This window comes from Amblyomma americanum, chromosome 2 (assembly GCF_052857255.1).
Source record: "Amblyomma americanum isolate KBUSLIRL-KWMA chromosome 2, ASM5285725v1, whole genome shotgun sequence".
Taxonomy (NCBI): Eukaryota; Metazoa; Arthropoda; class Arachnida; order Ixodida; family Ixodidae; genus Amblyomma; species Amblyomma americanum.
The window spans coordinates 141,661,031-141,678,530 of NC_135498.1; the positions used below are offsets into that span (position 1 = coordinate 141,661,031).

The 17,500-nt window shown below is 44.7% G+C and overlaps 1 pseudogene; it reads left to right on the plus strand.

Moving 5' to 3' along the window:
* The first annotated feature begins 3,471 nt into the window (after positions 1-3,471).
* LOC144120105 (uncharacterized) lies at positions 3,472-8,449 on the plus strand (annotated as a pseudogene).
* The last annotated feature ends 9,051 nt before the right edge of the window (positions 8,450-17,500 follow it).

Here is a 17,500-nt window from a genome sequence, read left to right on the forward strand (position 1 = left end):
TGTACAGGAAAAAAGATTTACAAACAAAGTGATTTTAAGTTTACGTTAAAAATTTGTTACATAATTCCTGTATTTTTTGAAAGCTGCAAGGTCATCCAGGTTCTTTGTTTTTTATGAACTTCTCGTACAATTTTTCCTTCCTTTTTATCATTACAAGACATCTGCCATCCACGGCTTACGCAGCTTTTTACTCTTCTTTACCACTTTAAGTTGAAGACAGGAATAGTAACATGTTTTGAAAAGGGCCATAAATGTTTCATATGCTCTTTCAGCACATGTGCATTCAAACACTGGGTCCCAACATATGAGTGAAATTTCGTTTCGGAATATTTCTAGAGTCTCCGGATTCATTTCTCGCAGAGTATATGTCTCCGAACAGAGTTTCCTCCTTTTAAGAAAGTCGCCTGCTTTGCAGAACATGTAGATAGGGAAATGATCGCTTAAGCTTGTCACAATTCTCCCCGACATTGCAGAGTCATGAATGTTATTTGTCACAAGTAAATCTAAAAGGCTTTCGGAGTGATGACTGATTCGTGTAGGTACAGATATAACATTGTGAAAAAATATGAATCAAGAAGTTTCTTAATTCACGTGCCGGCACTGTGTTTTCTAATAAATTAATGTTGCAGTCACCACCTAGAATCAAATGCATCTTATTAACAGTTGCAAAATTGAGCAACTTTTCTAAATAGACGAAAAAAAATGTTTATATTTTCTTGAGGGGCGCGGTAAAGGACTACAAAGAGTTTGCTTTTACACTGTAGGGTTAGAACTTCATAGTCCTCACTAACTTCTGAAAATGCTGGTTGCAAAGAACATGGAAATTTTTCCGGTACGAACTGCAGCACACCACCGCCACGTCGGTTTTTCCTATTTAAATAAAAACTTCTGTATCCAGGCAGACTCAACACATCATCCTCACATGTGTACCATGTTTCAGTGATCATGATAAAATCAAAACTGAAACGGAATTCACTTAGGAACAGAGTGAGTTCAGCTGCTTTGTTTCGCGCGCTTTGGGCATTACAGTGCAGGATGGTGAGATAGCTACTGTCGAGAGAGCAAGCGATATCTTTAGGTGCAGCCATAAAAACAACAAGAAAAGATAGAAGAGATAAGTTTCTGTGTGCTTAAGGGGTGGAGACAACATTGTGAATCTTCTGCAGATCAGCTTCACAGTCAATTCTTATCACATGAGAGGTTTCCGATTCACGTGCGTACACTCTGCCGTTCTTGACCCATGCAAAACGCCATTTCATGTCACGTTTCCTTCCGATCGTCATGCCTAGCAACTTTTTCAGCTTCGGGCACAGATGCTCGTTTAGAAAGACCGGTTCTCTCTCAGAGAAGCCTACTTCATCTCATCCAAAACTTTATCTATTTAGCTTTTCCAAGAACGGCATCACGCTTCCCAAGATTATTGAATACCACCACAACGTTTGAGCCAAGTCCAGTTTTCTCCTGCTGCCTTTCACGGTCACTTTCATTGGATTTATTTCTGTCGGTGGTGGTATTCCATGTAGGAACCCGATGGCACACTTGAACATCTTGTTCTGTTATTGGATCTCTGACTGCATCGCCAACCTTGGCGAGGATATCAAATAGGTTTTCATTTTCTTTTTGGGGAATCCCTTTAATTTCAATGTTATTCCCCCTAGAGTACTGCTCCTGTGCAGTGATTCGCAACGAGTTTTCATTTGCAATTTTTTTCAGTTGTTGAAGCTCATCTGTCATTTCAGCATTAATTGCTCTGAGAGCAGCGTTTTCTTTCTTCAAGTTAGCACACTCCTTTCGGAAGTCCTCAACATCTTGGTTCATGTGTTCTAGGCTGGCTTTCAGCTCACGGATTTCTTTGCGCATCTCGCGTTTGAAGTCAGCCAGTTCTGTTCCCATGGGAAATTTCACTGCGCTTGCAAGGCCCAGTACACAAAAATGTTTGACAACAGATGGCAGCAAAGGCAACGGAAAGAACTACCGGCAGGAAACAGCCAAAACTCAAGAGTTCCAACCTGTGAACAAGTCGAAAAAATGAGCGTCCGCTCTGTCCGTCGCCTCCGCTGCCAAGTGAGAGCTGAGCCGCTGGCGTCGTCCTTTTCAAGGCAGGTGAAGCGGACCACTTGGTTCCACGCTGGGTTTGCTGACGCCAGTCTGCGCTGCTGCCTCCGTTAATCAGCTTGATCGGCACTCGATAAAGGTGAAGGCTGGCCGGGTGCGCCTGTGAACAAGTCGAAAAAATCACCTAAGTTCGGGAACTGCGAAGCCCGAGAAGAAGTACCGGTACTGCATTTTTCTGCTTTCAGGGAAATTTTTAAGAGCGATTCGGAACAATCACCACTTGAGGAGCTAAAAGAGAAGTTGGACGGCATTACTGAAGCCGAAGAATGGAAGTGCAATGAAGTGCTGCGCAGCGCCAACAACAATGCGGACGTCGTCAACGCAGTTTTATATTACGTGACAGGGTTCGTGACTAGAAAACTAACAAAAATGTTTCCCTGCTTAACATGTAGAGCGTCTCTTTCTGTTGCAGTGCCAACAATGAAAGAAGCCTCTTTGATGCTCTGCAAAACCAGGGGCGGATTCGTGCACCCTAACACCAAACTGTTGAACCTGCTTCGCTGAGCAGAAGATTTTTTTCGAAGAATATGGACGACTGCGATGTGTTTCGGCGCACCATCGACCATGTTCTGGACACTCTTTATGTAACGTTTCCTTGCCATGAGCATAAAATTGACGTTGTTGCGAAGATTCTGCACTACTACGTAGCAATGCGTGTGATTCAACGTTGCACTGGGAAAACACTAGAAAAAACTGAGAAAATAACAAAAGAAAAGAAGAAAAAAATGTCAAGACTTTGTAAGGACTGAGACCGTGCGAAACATCAAGCACTTGTGCGAGTTGTGCTACACAATACATCCAAGAAGCTCCCAGCACCAGGCGTCTGCGCACCAGCAAAGTGCAGCACAGAAACGATGACTACAGTGTTAAGACATATGAAAAGTGGCGTAGGAAAAGAACCTTGATAGAAATTATTGTCACAGTACTAACTGGTGCCCTGAATGTATATATGTAAACACATTTGCATATAATGTAACGCTTTCCACAGACATTTCATGTCGTGTGTGCCCCTCGGAGGCAATGTGAATAAATGCGATGCCTTCGTATTGTGTTCATTTGTCCTGTCTTGTGTATAGATTGCACAATTTGGCGCTCGCTGAATTCAAAGCAACAAATCAAAGAAAATGGCTTGAAGCCACAAGAAGTTAAAAACTCTAATGATGAAGTTCTTGCGCCTTAAAATGGGTTTTGAGAACAGCCTGGCGCTGAATTTCATTTGATTGATTTGATCCGGCTGAACAGTGCACGTCAATAAGAAGGGTATGAGTGCATGTGTTGCCTTCAATATGATCGATTCTCTCTCCGGGAGCATATGCTCACCTCTTCAACTTTTACTTCTTCAGCAAACTTCTTATAATGGAGATCTCTCGTGGTGCCTACATCCCTCGAAGTAAGTGCACAGAGCTAAAATCATTCACGTGCTCTATGTGTCCCTCACGACCATCAAGCAAGAGAATTGGAGCCGGCACGCTAGCCGTCATGCAACTTACGCCTCTTATGTTGCTGCAGGTTTGTCGGAATTGTCCAATTCTGGTTTACAGATTACTGTGCGCCGGGCGGCTCCATATCCCACAAGTGCTGCTCCTGTCTGCCGAAGGCAGATGTCGACTGAGCTATGTAACAAACGTTTCCGTTTCTTTGAGGATAGGGTTTTGTACCTTGCTCTCTTATTAATGCTTTCGGACGATGTTGAATTGAACCCTGGCCTGTTGAATACCGACGAGCTTGAATTACTTCAAAGCGTACAACAAGGCCAAACTGCAATTTTGAGCTAATTACAAGCAGTCGACACCAGACTAGTAAGACATGAAGCAAAGATGGCACAATTTAATTCCAAACTATGCGTGACAGAAGGACAGATTGCAGTGCTCAATGATACAGTAAATGAGCAAGACAGCACCATCAGCAACATAACCAGAACGGTTAAGGAACTGCACGACAGGAGCGTTGACTCAGAAAACAGAAGCCTCAGGTATAACCTAGTTTTTTACGGCTTCAAGGTTACCGAATCGGAAACATGGGAGCAGAATGAACAATTGCTGGAAACGTTTGTAAAGATAATTTAGGCATGGACTTGAAGTCAGTGGAAAGAGCGCGTCATATAAGTCGCTATGACGAAATGAATAAACGGCCGATTATGGCCAATTTTGCTTCCTACAAAGAAAAATTGCACGTTCTCTTTAATGCCAAGAAGTTATAAGGAAATTCATACAGCATCAACAAAGATTACTCACCTGAAACAAAAAATATTCGTAAACGGCTTTGGTAGTATGCGAAGGTTATTAAAGTGGATAGAAAACTTCGAGTCAAACTAAGCATTGATAAAGTGGTTGTTAACGGCACGACGTTTAGGTAGGACAAAGAAAAATAAGTCGTTGAAACTGTGAAAAATAAATGACCCAAACATGATAAAAAAGGGCGAGAAATTTTTTACATGGCTACATTATCAGTGAATTGCAGAAGCGTCGTTAATAAAGTTGACGACCTTGCTGCTCATATCGACTCTGTGATGGCCGATATAGTCTTTTGGACTGAATCGTGGCTAGACCCTTTCATTAGCGATAGTGAAGTGTTTGCCAATGACTTCATTGCCTATTGGAGAGAGAGATCCCGTGTGGGTGGCGGCGTCTTTCTTCTAGTTCACCGCTCTTTAAACTCCTTTGAAATAGATATAGGTCAAGACGCTGTGGAATCAGTATATGCTGCAAAATTACCTTGCCAGACAGTTCTTCATTTGCAGTGGGTGCCTTCTATCGGGCAACAAACTCGACCGTCGACACGCTTCAGATTTTACATGATACCGTTTCCGAGGCCACGTTTCATACTTTTTACTGGCAGGGGAATTTAACCTGCCTGACCTAAAGTGGCGCGACGGCACTTGTGAGCACACAGCTGGTGAAAGCTTGAACATGGAGATGAAAAGCATTACTAATTTTTTTGGACTAACGCAGTATGGCGTTGAACCAACTTGTGAAACTAACGTATTAGATTTGTGTTTTTGTAACTCGCCAAATTTAGTGAAATTTCTACGTGTCATTCCGGGAATAAACGACCATCATGCTGTCGCCACAAGTATTAAAGCAAGAAGTAGCAGGCCAAGGAAAAAATAAACCAGAAAACTACCTACATGAGCGACGGGATTATGCCAGCATATCAACGAAACTTTTTGATCATCTGCCAGTTTTTGAATGCCTTTCTGATGATTGTGACGTTCAGGAATTGTGGAATAACTTTAAAGAAAAACTCAAGGAGCCTACCAATGCCTGCATTCCTACTATCGAGCACAGGAAACTTAAAAAGCGTAACAAATCGTGGATGACAGTGCGTATATTAAGAATAGTTCGGAAAAGAAGGCATATGTTTTCAAATACCAGAGAACTAAGAGTACTTTTCACTTCGATAATATGCGTGCTATAACCCGTGAATACAAGCAAAATATTAAGGAAGCTAAGGGGCGCTATTTTGAAAAACTCGGCAGTAAAATAAAAACGAATGCTAAGGTGTTCTGGCAACATATGAAAGGCTGCGGAGCAGAGCCAGCTGGCATCATCGAAATTGTCTTTAATAATGAGTCATCATTAGACGATTCGGAGAAGGTTACTTGTATAAATAAATACTTTCGTTCAGTATATTTACCAAAACAAAGCAATAGTCCATTATCATACGCAAGTTCAGTCCCGACTATGGATTCCGTAGAGCTAAAGCTGAATGGAATCAAAGCATTACTAAACAAAATTCGTGATGGTAAGGCAGTTTGACCTGACAATTTCCCCTAGAATTCTAAAGAGATGTGCTGAATCGATTTCACTTTATCTCTATGTAATCTACACTAAATCTCTGTCTTCCGGTACCCTTCTAGAGAACTGGAAATGTGCACATGTTGACCCCATTAATAAAGGTGAATCAAAAAAGAATGTAGTTAACTGTAGACCAATTTAGTTAAAGTCCATACCGTGTAAATTTTTGGAACACATTCTATACAAAGAGATAATGACACTCTTAGTAACAAATAACTTGCCGGCTTCACAAGCACAACAACATGATTTCCGTAGGGGTTTATCTTGCACAACACAACTGATTGAAATTTATCATGACCTCCCATTTTATATGGACACGGCGGAATAATGGGTTGCCTTTTCCTAGATTCTCACAGAGCGTTTGGTATTGTTTCCCACCCTTTTCTTTTAATTAAACTTGTCGCAATAAATATTGACCGTACAGTTCTTGCCTGGATCGAAAACTGTCTATCGTCTCGCGGACAGTGCGTGTTATTGTATGGTAAGCAATCCAGTTTTGTAGACTTTGTATCTGCTCGTACGAGTGATTGTGAAAACCTCTGTATCGTCTCTCAGCTGTATAAACTTTGTTTTGTGTTGTGAACCTTTAGCTCCGACCCATTCTCTGGCTTGCGACCGGCGGTAGCTGGGCACGAAACGACCAACCCCCTTGTCACTTGGTAGCTGGTCTCTGGCTGAGCTTGCCACGCTGAGTCGAGGGCATCTCCTCTGTGACCGAGACCGCTACTCCCAGACGCTCTAAGGGTGTTTGGGAGCGCACTCAAAAGTGCGCGAAGTGGTGACATATTCTGGCGTCCGCGACAGGACGTTTGGTACTTTATTGGCTCAGAGAACGGAGAACGAGTCGGAAGGAGTTTACGAAGAGGGCGTAAACGAGTGTTTAACAGCAGAGCGATATTGTGAGGTGCCGCGCTGAAGCGGTTATTGAGGTTCACCGTATAGAGGTAGTCTTTGCCTTGAGAAGTAAGTATCCGAAAATTAACCTGAAGGAACTAGTCGAGATCGGCATCCAGAAGGGGATGTCCGGGGCTGAACAACAGAAATGGGTGAACCAGAGAGAAAAAGAGGAGATAGAGAGGGCTGAGAAAGAAAGAGACAGAGAATTCGACGCGAAAAACAACTGCTTGCCACGAAGCTTGAGCTCCAACGTGCTGGGAACCACTCAGCGGAAGTCCATAGCATTAGAGAAGAAGCCAGTGGCCTGCGGATAGATGCCAGCAGATTACTTCCCTGAATTGAAAAAAAGGACGATCTCGACGCGTTCCTCAGGCGATTCGAAGGGATCGCGAGAAGTCACTATTGGTCAGACGGTGAATGTGTTACCATTCTTAGCACCTGTCGTAGCGAGGAAGCTCTGAGCGTATTCGGGGGACTTTCTCCGGATGATGCTGCAAGCTACAGCAAAGTAAAAGCCGCCTTGCTTAAGCGATTTCGTGTCACCACCAAGGGATTTCGAGATAAATTCAGAACAGGGAAGCCCACATATGGCGAAACGGCAACCCAGTATGCGGCAAGATTAAGCCACTACTTTGATCGGTGGATGGAACTTTCAGAAACTGCTCAGGAATACAGTACACTTCGGGAGCTACTCATCAAAGAACAGTTCCTGAGTAGCTGTCACCCGTGCTTTTCGCGCGTACCTCAAGGAAAGAAGAGCAAAGACTCTCTCCGAAATGCTAGATCTTGCCGACCAATTTCTAGAAGCTCAAGGAGGAACTAACCTGACCAAGATTAAGAATAGGAATTCGAAGAGCGCGGGAAAAACCGACGGCCGCTATGCGTGATTTAGCCCAAAGGCTCCACCAAAGTGCTACCTGTGCAACAGGTTAGACCATTACGCATCTAATTGCCGCAACAGCGCTACAAACAGTAGCCCAACAGCTTGTTTTAAGTGCGGCCAGAGGGGGCACAGAGCCGCGGTTTGTCCGAACTCAAGCAGGCCCATCCCCCAGGTATCGTGCGTAAGGGCCTCCTCAGATGACCACCTGGAGGAAGATGACCACGGCTTTGTAGAACTAAAGAGCGGCAAGAAAATACCAGTAGTTAACGCAGTAATGAGACCCGCACCAGATCGCCTTGCGGAGGGGATGCCTGTCCTGACAGGAAAAGTGGCAGGAAGTTTAGTGACCGTGCTGCGCGATACGGGCGCTAGCATTGTGATTGTAAAGAGAGATCTAGTTCAACACGAAGAACTTACCGGAACAAAGAGCCCGGTGTTACTCGTAGATGGTACCATTCGATTTCTGCCCGAAGCTAAGGTGACGGTAGACACACCGTACTACAGCGGAGAGGTGACCGCATTATGCATGAATAATCTCCTGTATGATCTTATTTTGGTAAACATCCAGGGAGTGAAAGGAGCCGAAAACCCGCGCACAAGCCAGGGATCAGGGAAGGAACTTCTCAGCGTTGAAGACACCGGACGCGGCCGAAGAATCGGCAGAAAACAGAAGCTATGGGGAAGAACAAGAGCGGGACAAAACGCTACGGACATGCCGGTCACAAGTAGAGAAAAGAAGGACATGCCGAGACGGTAATAGTAACATAGAGTTTCGATGGGAGAAGGGACTTCTGTATCGATTTCATACTGACAAAACAGGCAAACAACTGCGTCATTTGGTCGTACCAGAGAAGTAGCGGGACGCAGTCCTACAGACAGCACATGACAGTATCATGGCCGGCCATCGGGGATGCGAGAAAACGACATCCAGGATATTGGATGAGTTCTTTTGGCCAGGTATCTCTGCCGACGTCAAGATATTCGTCGCTTCATGTGACATCTGCCAGAGAACCATTCAAAAGGGTCGCGTACCTCATGTACCGCTCGGGAAAACACCTATCATTGACACTCCGTTCTCTAGAGTGGTAATCGACGTCGTTGGAAAAATCTATCCCCCATCCAAAAGCGGGAATCGATGCATCCTTACTCTAGTTGATTATGCCACCTGCAGCCGGATGCTGTGGCACTGCCGAGCATCGAGACCGAGCGAGTGGCTGAAGCACTTGTCGAGATGTTTTCTCGCGTCGGGGTTCCAAGAGAAGTACTGAGTAACCGGGGAAGTAACTTCACCTCAGATTACATGAACTAAGTGGCAAGACTGCTGTCATTACGCCAGCTGCACACCACCCCCTACCACCCAATGGCAAATGGATTAGTAGAAAAGTTCAACGGGACACTCAAGGTGATGTTGAAGCGCATTTGTGCTGAAAAACCCCGCGATTGGGACCGATATTTGGCGCCATTACTTTTCGCATACAGAGAGGTTCCACAAGCCAGTTTAGGGTTTTCGCCCTTCAAACTTCTGTACGGCAGACACGTAAGAGGCCCTCTGACAATCCTGAAGGAACTTTGGACTAACGAAGAACTGTATGAAGAGTCCAAGACTACATACCAACGCGTTCTTGACCTTCGGAACAAATTAGAAGAAACCTGTCAACTCGCACACAAAGAATTACAAAAAGCTGGAGCCCGCTACGCCACGATTTACAATCGGAAGACCAGGGATCGACAATTCAATCCCGGTTACAAGGTACTTGTGCTCCTTCCGACCGACAAGAACAAGCTACTCTTACAGTGGAAGGGATCATTTGAAGTCAAGGAAAAGAAGGAAGATGCAGACTACACCATTGAGACGCTCGGGGGCCCCAGCATTTTCTACGCTAATTTGTTAAAAAGATACGAAGAAAGAGAAAAACCGCCGACGAGGCATCAATACCTAGCTTTCAGCGGAGTGTCAGCCTTGGACGAAGAGCAGAGCATTCCAGTCCCCTAATTTAACAAGACAGAAGGAATGCAAGACGTGAAGCTGTCCCCTAAGTTATCTCCCGCACAGGAAGCACAGCTCGGAAAAGTGATGGCAAAACACCACGCTATTTTCTTCGACGTACCCGGTAAAACTGAATGGGTGTAGTGCCAGCTCGAGCTCACAACTGATGCCCCAGTACACGTCCGACAGTACCCACTACCTTTTTCTACACGCGAAAACATCGATAGGGAAGTGCGAGAGATGACGACACTAGGCATAATCGAGGAATCCTCGTCGCCTTGAAACTCACCCGGCCTACTCGTACGAAAACCGGACCAGACAAACAGATTCGTAGTGAACTATCGGCGCCTGAACGATATATTAGTGGCGAATTCTAAACCCATGCAAAGGGCCGATTCGGTGTTTTCCAGGGTGGGAGGAGCGAACCACTTCTCCAAAGTTGACTTTGTAACAGGATACTGGCAAATCCCGCTATCCGAACCATCAAAACTCAAGACGGCGTTTTCTACCACCTCCGGCCTGTACCAGTTCAGCTACATGCCATTTGGCATTAAAACCGCTCCACCCGTCTTTGCGAATTTAATGAGACGGATCACGGAAGGCCTCCCTGATGTGTATCACTACTACGACGATGTGCTAGTGGCAATCAAGACGTGGGAAGAACACATCGCATCGCTGGAACTGTTCGCGAAAGTCGAATCAGCTGGACTCACAATTCGCCCTTAGTAAGTGTGAATTTGGCGCAGACGAGATTGACTTCCTCGGCCACCGACTCGGGAAGGGGCCCTTGGCGCCACTCGAGAAAACTAGAGAAGATACAGGCCGCCCCGGCTCCAAAAAGGAAGCGACAAGTGCGTTCGTTCTTGGGACTTACTGGCTACTATCGAGAATTCATTCCCAACTATGGAAAATCCGTGCACCCCTTACCCAACTGACGAAAAGGGGGAGAGCAACCGCGTCAAATGGATGCCCGTTCACCAGGCAGCCTTTGAAGAATTAAAGCGACATATCGCCAACCCTCTTATCCTACACAACCTTTTGTGTTAAGCACAGACGCATCAGACACAAGTCTGGGCGCCGTACTGATGCACCCGCACCAGGGGACCCTCCATCCAATCTCATATGCTAGTAGGAAACTGCTCCCAAGAGAGACTGCTTACAGTACCATCGAAAGAGAGTGCTTGGCGCTGATATGGGGAATTCATAAGTTCAACACCTACCTCTATGGAACGCCGTTCGTAGTACAAACCAACCACCAGCCGCACCAGTACCTCCAACGAGCAAAACAATTGAACAGCCGGGTATTACGTTGGAGTCTACTGCTTCAAGAATACCAGTTTAGAGTGGACTACATAAAAGGCAGCGAAAATGTGGGAGCCGACTACTTAAGCCGAATCTAGAAAGTAGACAAACGTACACCTCGTATTTGTGCGCTCCCTCTATGAAAGGATGTGGTAATGTGTTGCCGAGTTGCGGTATGTGTTGAAGTACATTGTAACTACTGTCAAGTGTCAAGTGTCATGTATGTAAAAACATGATTCGGCTGCGGTGCGCATAAGCGACGGACCTAACCGCTCTGTGCTCTCTGCAGCTCCTGGGCTACGAGGAACCACTGCGCAAGCGCGGCGTTGTCCACCAGACCTGGCAGCATCGGTGACAAGCTTTAGCTGTGCCTGGTAATTGCTGATCGTCTGCGAGTACATCTCCCAGACAACCATCTGCAGTGTCATCAACAGCAAGCACCGACTGGACACGTGGACACGATTGTGCCGGCTTCAGCTATAAAAGGACCCTGCTACACCATCGAGCTTCAGTTCGGCTGCGGTGCGCATAAGCGACGTACCTAACCGCTCTGTGCTCTGTGCAGGTGAGAAAGTGTCATGTTTTCGATAATTCTGTAAATAAGTTACTGATTGCGCACTGCTGCCGAACACAGCAACATTACTTCTATTTTGTTGTACATTGCTTTTTCGCTGAGATTTGGGTTTGCCATTGAGTCATTGTGCCGCGATAACGCACTATCATGAGTAAAGAAGTGAAAGATCTCGCGAAATCTGTTGAAGATATGAAACGCGAGCTCAAGGCTGACCTGAGAACATTAAAGGAAAGCGTCCAATATTGTAGCGACACCTGCGATGGAGTAAACGAACTCCGGAAAGAATTGAAAGAGCTGCGCAAAGAGCTTCAGGATTCACACAAACAGAATGAGGAACTAAGAACAGAGAACCATAGGCTGGGTAAGAAGCTAGAAGAATTGGAACAATACCAGAGGTCGAACAATCTGGAATACGGGGTGTTCCAGAAAGCGGAGGTGTTTGTGACGTTGTCAAGAAAATCGGAACCTTACTGGATGAGCCAATCGCAGATTTAGACATAGACATATGCCACCGAGTGCCTACATTTAAAAAGCAAGAAAAGAACATTGTTGTGCGCTTTGTGCAACGAACAAAGAAGGACAAAATCCTGCAAAAGGCAAGAAAACAGCAGCTCAACACAAAAGATCTGGAATACGATGGAGACAGCAAACAGTATACATAAACGAGCATTTAACCACCTTCCACAAGGAATTGCTTCGCTCTGCAATCATTGAAAAGAAGAAAATGGGCTGGAAGTTTGAGTGGACTAGTGGCGGAAGAATACTTGCAAGGAAGGACGAAGAAGCTGACGTCGTACGCATCACCAGCTTGTCTGATGTTGAAAAAATTTCAAACTGAATCAAGACATAAAGAAAAACTTCAGCACTGGCACTATCTATTGCTGAGGATATGTATGTAAACTGCTGTTATTATGAAACGGAAGATTTTAAATCAAGATTTTAAAATTTCAGAGGAAAATTCACAACACTTCATTTAAACACTAGAAGTATCAAAAACAAGACAGATGACTTCGAAATGCTTCTTAGTTCCCTCGGAATGAAATTTCATGCCCTAGCACTCACTGAAACCTGGCTGTCTGAAATGGATGTACCGCCTCACATTGATGGCTACAAGTGTATGAGTTTAAGTAGACAGGGGAAGAGGAGGAGGTGTTGCGCTCTATGTGATGAGAAGTTTACACCTCCAAGCTATAGATGAATTGACAAGGCTGGATGACGGCGTTGAAAGCCTTTTTGTCAGGGTCTCAAATTTTTCAATTGGCGTTTTATACAGACCACCAGCGGGTAATACATCAAAATTTTTAAATTTTCTAGATGATGCACTCTTCCTGCTTCAGTCCTCAACTTCGTCCATCCTAATCCTTGGTGATGTAAATATAGATACACTATCAAGCAATGCAGAAGCACAAGAATTTCAAAATGTCCTTAATCTTCATGCCTGTACTAATACCATACGACTGCCCAGCAGGATTGCTCGCTACACCGCTACCTCCATAGATGTTTGCATCACGAATACGTATTGCAGCCATGTTACCTCTAGTGTTATAATCAATGATATTAGTGATCACATGACAATTTTTTGCCTCACTTCTTCAGCAATGGAAAGCGATTTACATCCTAGAAATGTTACGTACCGTGCAATTGACCAGGAGAGCCTTCAGAGATTTAAAGCACTTATTGAGCTAGAATTTTGGGAAGATGTATATGAAGAAACCAACGCCAATATGGCCTATAACGCCTTCTTGACGAAGTTTTCTAGATGTTATAATGCGGCCTTCCCATTGCAGGAATGTAAAGCAAGGAGCAAGAAAATAAAGAAACCATGGATCACTCGTGAATTGCACAAGAGAATAAGGCAAAAGAACAAAAAGTACCACGAATTTATAAGGTGCAAAGATTCAAGCGTACTCGTGGAGTTAGGAAGCTTAGAAATCAATTGAATTGCGATTTAAGAAAGGCAAAGAACACCTATTATGAAAATAGGTTCATGACTGTTCAAAATGATTCTAGGAAAGTATGGGACATCCTCAACGAAGTGATGGGTAAAAAGCGTCACCAACAAGACATGATAGACATTTACAAAGATGGCGTTCGGGTTCCCGTAATGGAAGTTGCTGAAGAAATGAACAGAAATTTCATTACCATTGGCTCGTGTGAAGCGGCTCAAGCAGAAAAAGGCAGTCTAATATCAGAGAGGCAACTCGAATCTCTTATGCTTGTACCAACGACTCCTACTGAAATATACGAAATAATTCAAAGTCTATCGAATTGTGTCGCTGCTGTAATAGATGGTATAAAAGTTCCACCCATAAAATATGTTGCAAATATACTTAGCCCGATATTGTGTGGTATTATAAATAAGATGCTCCAGACTGGTGAATTTCCTGAGGAACTAAAAATTGCTAAAGTAACTCCTGCGTATAAGGGTGGCGGAGAAACCGACGTTAACAACTATAGGCCTATTTCGGTTCTACCAGTGTTTTCAAAAATATTCGAACGTGCCATATATGTCAGGTTCTCCAGCTCCTTTCAAAAGCATCATATAATTAGTAGTGCTCAGTACGGGTTTCAGAAGAATAAGTCTGCAGAACAGGCACTTGTCAATATCAAAGATAATATCATTGAAAATATTGAAGACAAGTTCCTGACACTTGGTCTGTTTCTAGATTTCAGGAAAGCACTTGACACTGTATAGCACGATATACTGCTTAATAAATTACAAGCATATGGTGTAAGAGGTGTTCCACTGGGAATAATTAGAACATATCGTTGGAACCGGTCTCAATGCGTATCTGTAAACCGCATGTTATCTAACAGAATGACAGTACTGCATGGCGTTCCCCAGGGTTCCATTTTAGGGCCACTGCTATTCCTGGTATACATTAATGATATAAAAAGAATACCCGGTTCTCCCGAATTAATAATGTATGCCGACGATACAAATGCTTTTTTCAAGGTCCTGACAAATGAATCCATGGAGAAAGCAGTCAACACTTACCTCTCTAATCTCTCTACATGGTTGCGAATGAATCGGCTAGGACTAAATACTAGTAAAACTAAATATGTCATTTTTAAGCCAATCAATAAAAAGAGTCATACGCAACGAATATAAAGTTTGCAAACACCCTGCTCAGCCATGTAAGTGAACAAAAATTTCTGGGAATTTGGTTCTCTGAGGATCTCTCGTGGACATGTCATACCCTTAAGCTGTCCAATGATCTCTCCCGAGTGGTGGGTAGCATATGTAGAATACAGAATCTATTGCCGACTTGGCTAAAAATGAAATTTTATCACTCTTTATTCTACTCCAGGTTATGTTATGGCATCTTAACGTGGGGTACAACGACATTATCTAATTACAACAGGTTATTGGTCCTGCAAAAAAGAATGTTAAGAATGTTAGAAAACTTCCACGGAAACATCAGAAACTTACCCACACAACCGCTTTTCATAAAATATGCTATGCTCCGGGCCGACCAGGTATACTATTTCAAACTACTACTAGGGATTCATAAACACAAACTTTATCCTACGTCCCCAGGTAATTCATCTCGCTATTCAATCCGAAATCCTACACTTAGGATGTCAGCTATAAGAACAAACTACGGGCGACAAACGTTAAACTTCCATACAATTAAGATGTTGAACAGAACAAATATCAGTGTTGATCTCAACAAAAGATTTGCTGTTTTCAAAAAGGAATGCAAAAATGTTTTCGTTTCTGACAGTATTTTCTTTGCTTTGTGAAGACAGTGTGTGTTTTCGTGTGCGTGTAGTTTTCTATCAAGAAGAAACGCAAGACAATAATATATATTCTGTGCGTTCCTTTGTTCTTTTCTGTCAAATGAGACGTTTTTTTGTTTTATTTTTCGTTCCTGGCCCAATAGCTTTGCCACTTCCATTGTTGTCTGCTTTTTTGTTTTGTTTTTGTTTTTGGTTTTCAAAAAATATTCATTTTGTCCAACATAACTTCTAATCAGTGAATGTGCATTTGCATATGTGTTTTTCATGTGATTTTGTTTGTTTACTTTCCTTCTCTGATGACCCAAAATTTGTTTGGCTCACAATATGCAATGCTGCTTGCCGAACGGTAGTATTTCATTCTTTGTGTGATGAATTTGTATTGGGGGGTCGAGGCCTCGTCAGGCGTTGTTATGCCTTTAGCATCGGCCCCCCCTTAGACATGTTCTAAGAAACAAACAAAGGATAAAAAAAGAATGTATGTAATCTGGCTTTCGGCATATAGACCTTTTCTGAATTTTGAGTTTTGTGAATATTGTTGCACAATATTCTTAAAGGAAGGGGCAGTGTGACAAAATTCGGCGCATCTTCGAAAAAACCGCCGCTGCGCGTAAGCAATCGCACCCGCGCGCGGTAAAATAAAACAAAAAAAAACAGCGTGGGAAGGAACCCCGGGGTTGCGTGACTTTTCACTCAGCTCGCCGGAGCGGCGCCAAAGTAAACAGACACGCGCGGCGTTGATTTTTCTCTACTCTTGGAGAAGTTTTTGCTCGTCGACAGAAAAGCGGTAACCTTCCGCGCGCCAAAGGATACCCTCCCCCCTTCGCTGCGGCGCCGATGACTCAGCGTGCCGAGAATGACCTATATTGTTCTAGAAGGCTGTCTCCGCGCTCGACCAATGGGGTCGCGCGCCCGGCGCGAGAAAGAGAAGGAGCTTGTGCAGTTGAAACTGCGTGTATGTGCGCGCCTGCCTTGGCGCGAAGAACAAACAGACGCGGTCCGCGCCTATAAATGAGGGGCTGCAACCGCCGTCTGTTAGCCCGAGCCGCCATTTAAGCTTCCGAGAAGCGCGCCCGCTCGACTCCCGAGATATCACCACTCGACCAGCCAAGGACGGACCAGCGAGGCAACGTGCGCCAGTCTGCGGATCGGCCCCGTCGTGCTCCCTAGGTCGTCGGACTGTCGCAGTGCCCGGTGAACAAATTGTTTTGTTTATTTGTCTCTCTCTGTGTTAGAGCACTTTAGGTGCTAAGATTTTGTGGAATTGTATCTCTCTCTATTGTGACTTTTGCATGAGATGCGTTGTATTTGTGAATCACTTTGTATCTGCTCGTACGAGTGATTGTGAAAACCTCTGTATCGTCTCTCAGCTGTATAAACTTTGTTTTATTTTTTGAACCTTTAGCTCCGACCCATTCTCTGGCTTGCGACCTGCGGTAGCTGGGCACCAAACGACCAACCACCTTGTCACTTGGCAGCTGTTCTCCGACTGAGCTTGCCACGCTGAGTCGAGGGCATCTCCCCTGTGACCGAGACCGCTACCCCCACAGGCTCTAAGGGTGTCTGGAAGCGCACTCAAGAGTGCGCGAAGTGGTGACACCACCACTTAAGTCATGGGACGCAAAGAACTCAGTGCTTTGAAGGCAATCAAGATAAACGGGGAAGGGGATTATTGCTTGTTAGTTTATGGCGGTTTAACGTCCCAAAGCGATTCAGGCTATGAGGCACACCTTAGTGAAGGGCTCCGGAAATTTCGATAATCTGGGGTTCTTTAACGTGCACTGACATCGCACAGTACACGGGTCTCTGGAATTTCGCCTCCATCGGAATTCAACCGGCGCGGCCGGGATCGAACCCGCGTCTTTCGGGTCAGGAGCCGAGCGCCATAACCACTGAGCCACCGCAGCGGCTCGGTTATTGTCCCTATGCCTAACATTGTTGAAGCGGCGCTAATGAGCTCATAATGTGGTAAAACCGCCTTTATTGTTACCGGTGCCAGCGGAGAATACGAAGGGCGCTGCGTGGGCTGTGACGCCACGGTTCAGAACGTTCTGAACATGCTCACTAATCACGTGACGCTCGGCCTCAGTGACAAGGCGTGTGAGAACCGGTCTCGGTGCGAGGATGGGCAGTTGACTATAGGCCTAAATGCATCCGGGCAGCAGCTTACGGAGGGTGGATGGAAGCTTCTCGTGAGGCAAAGT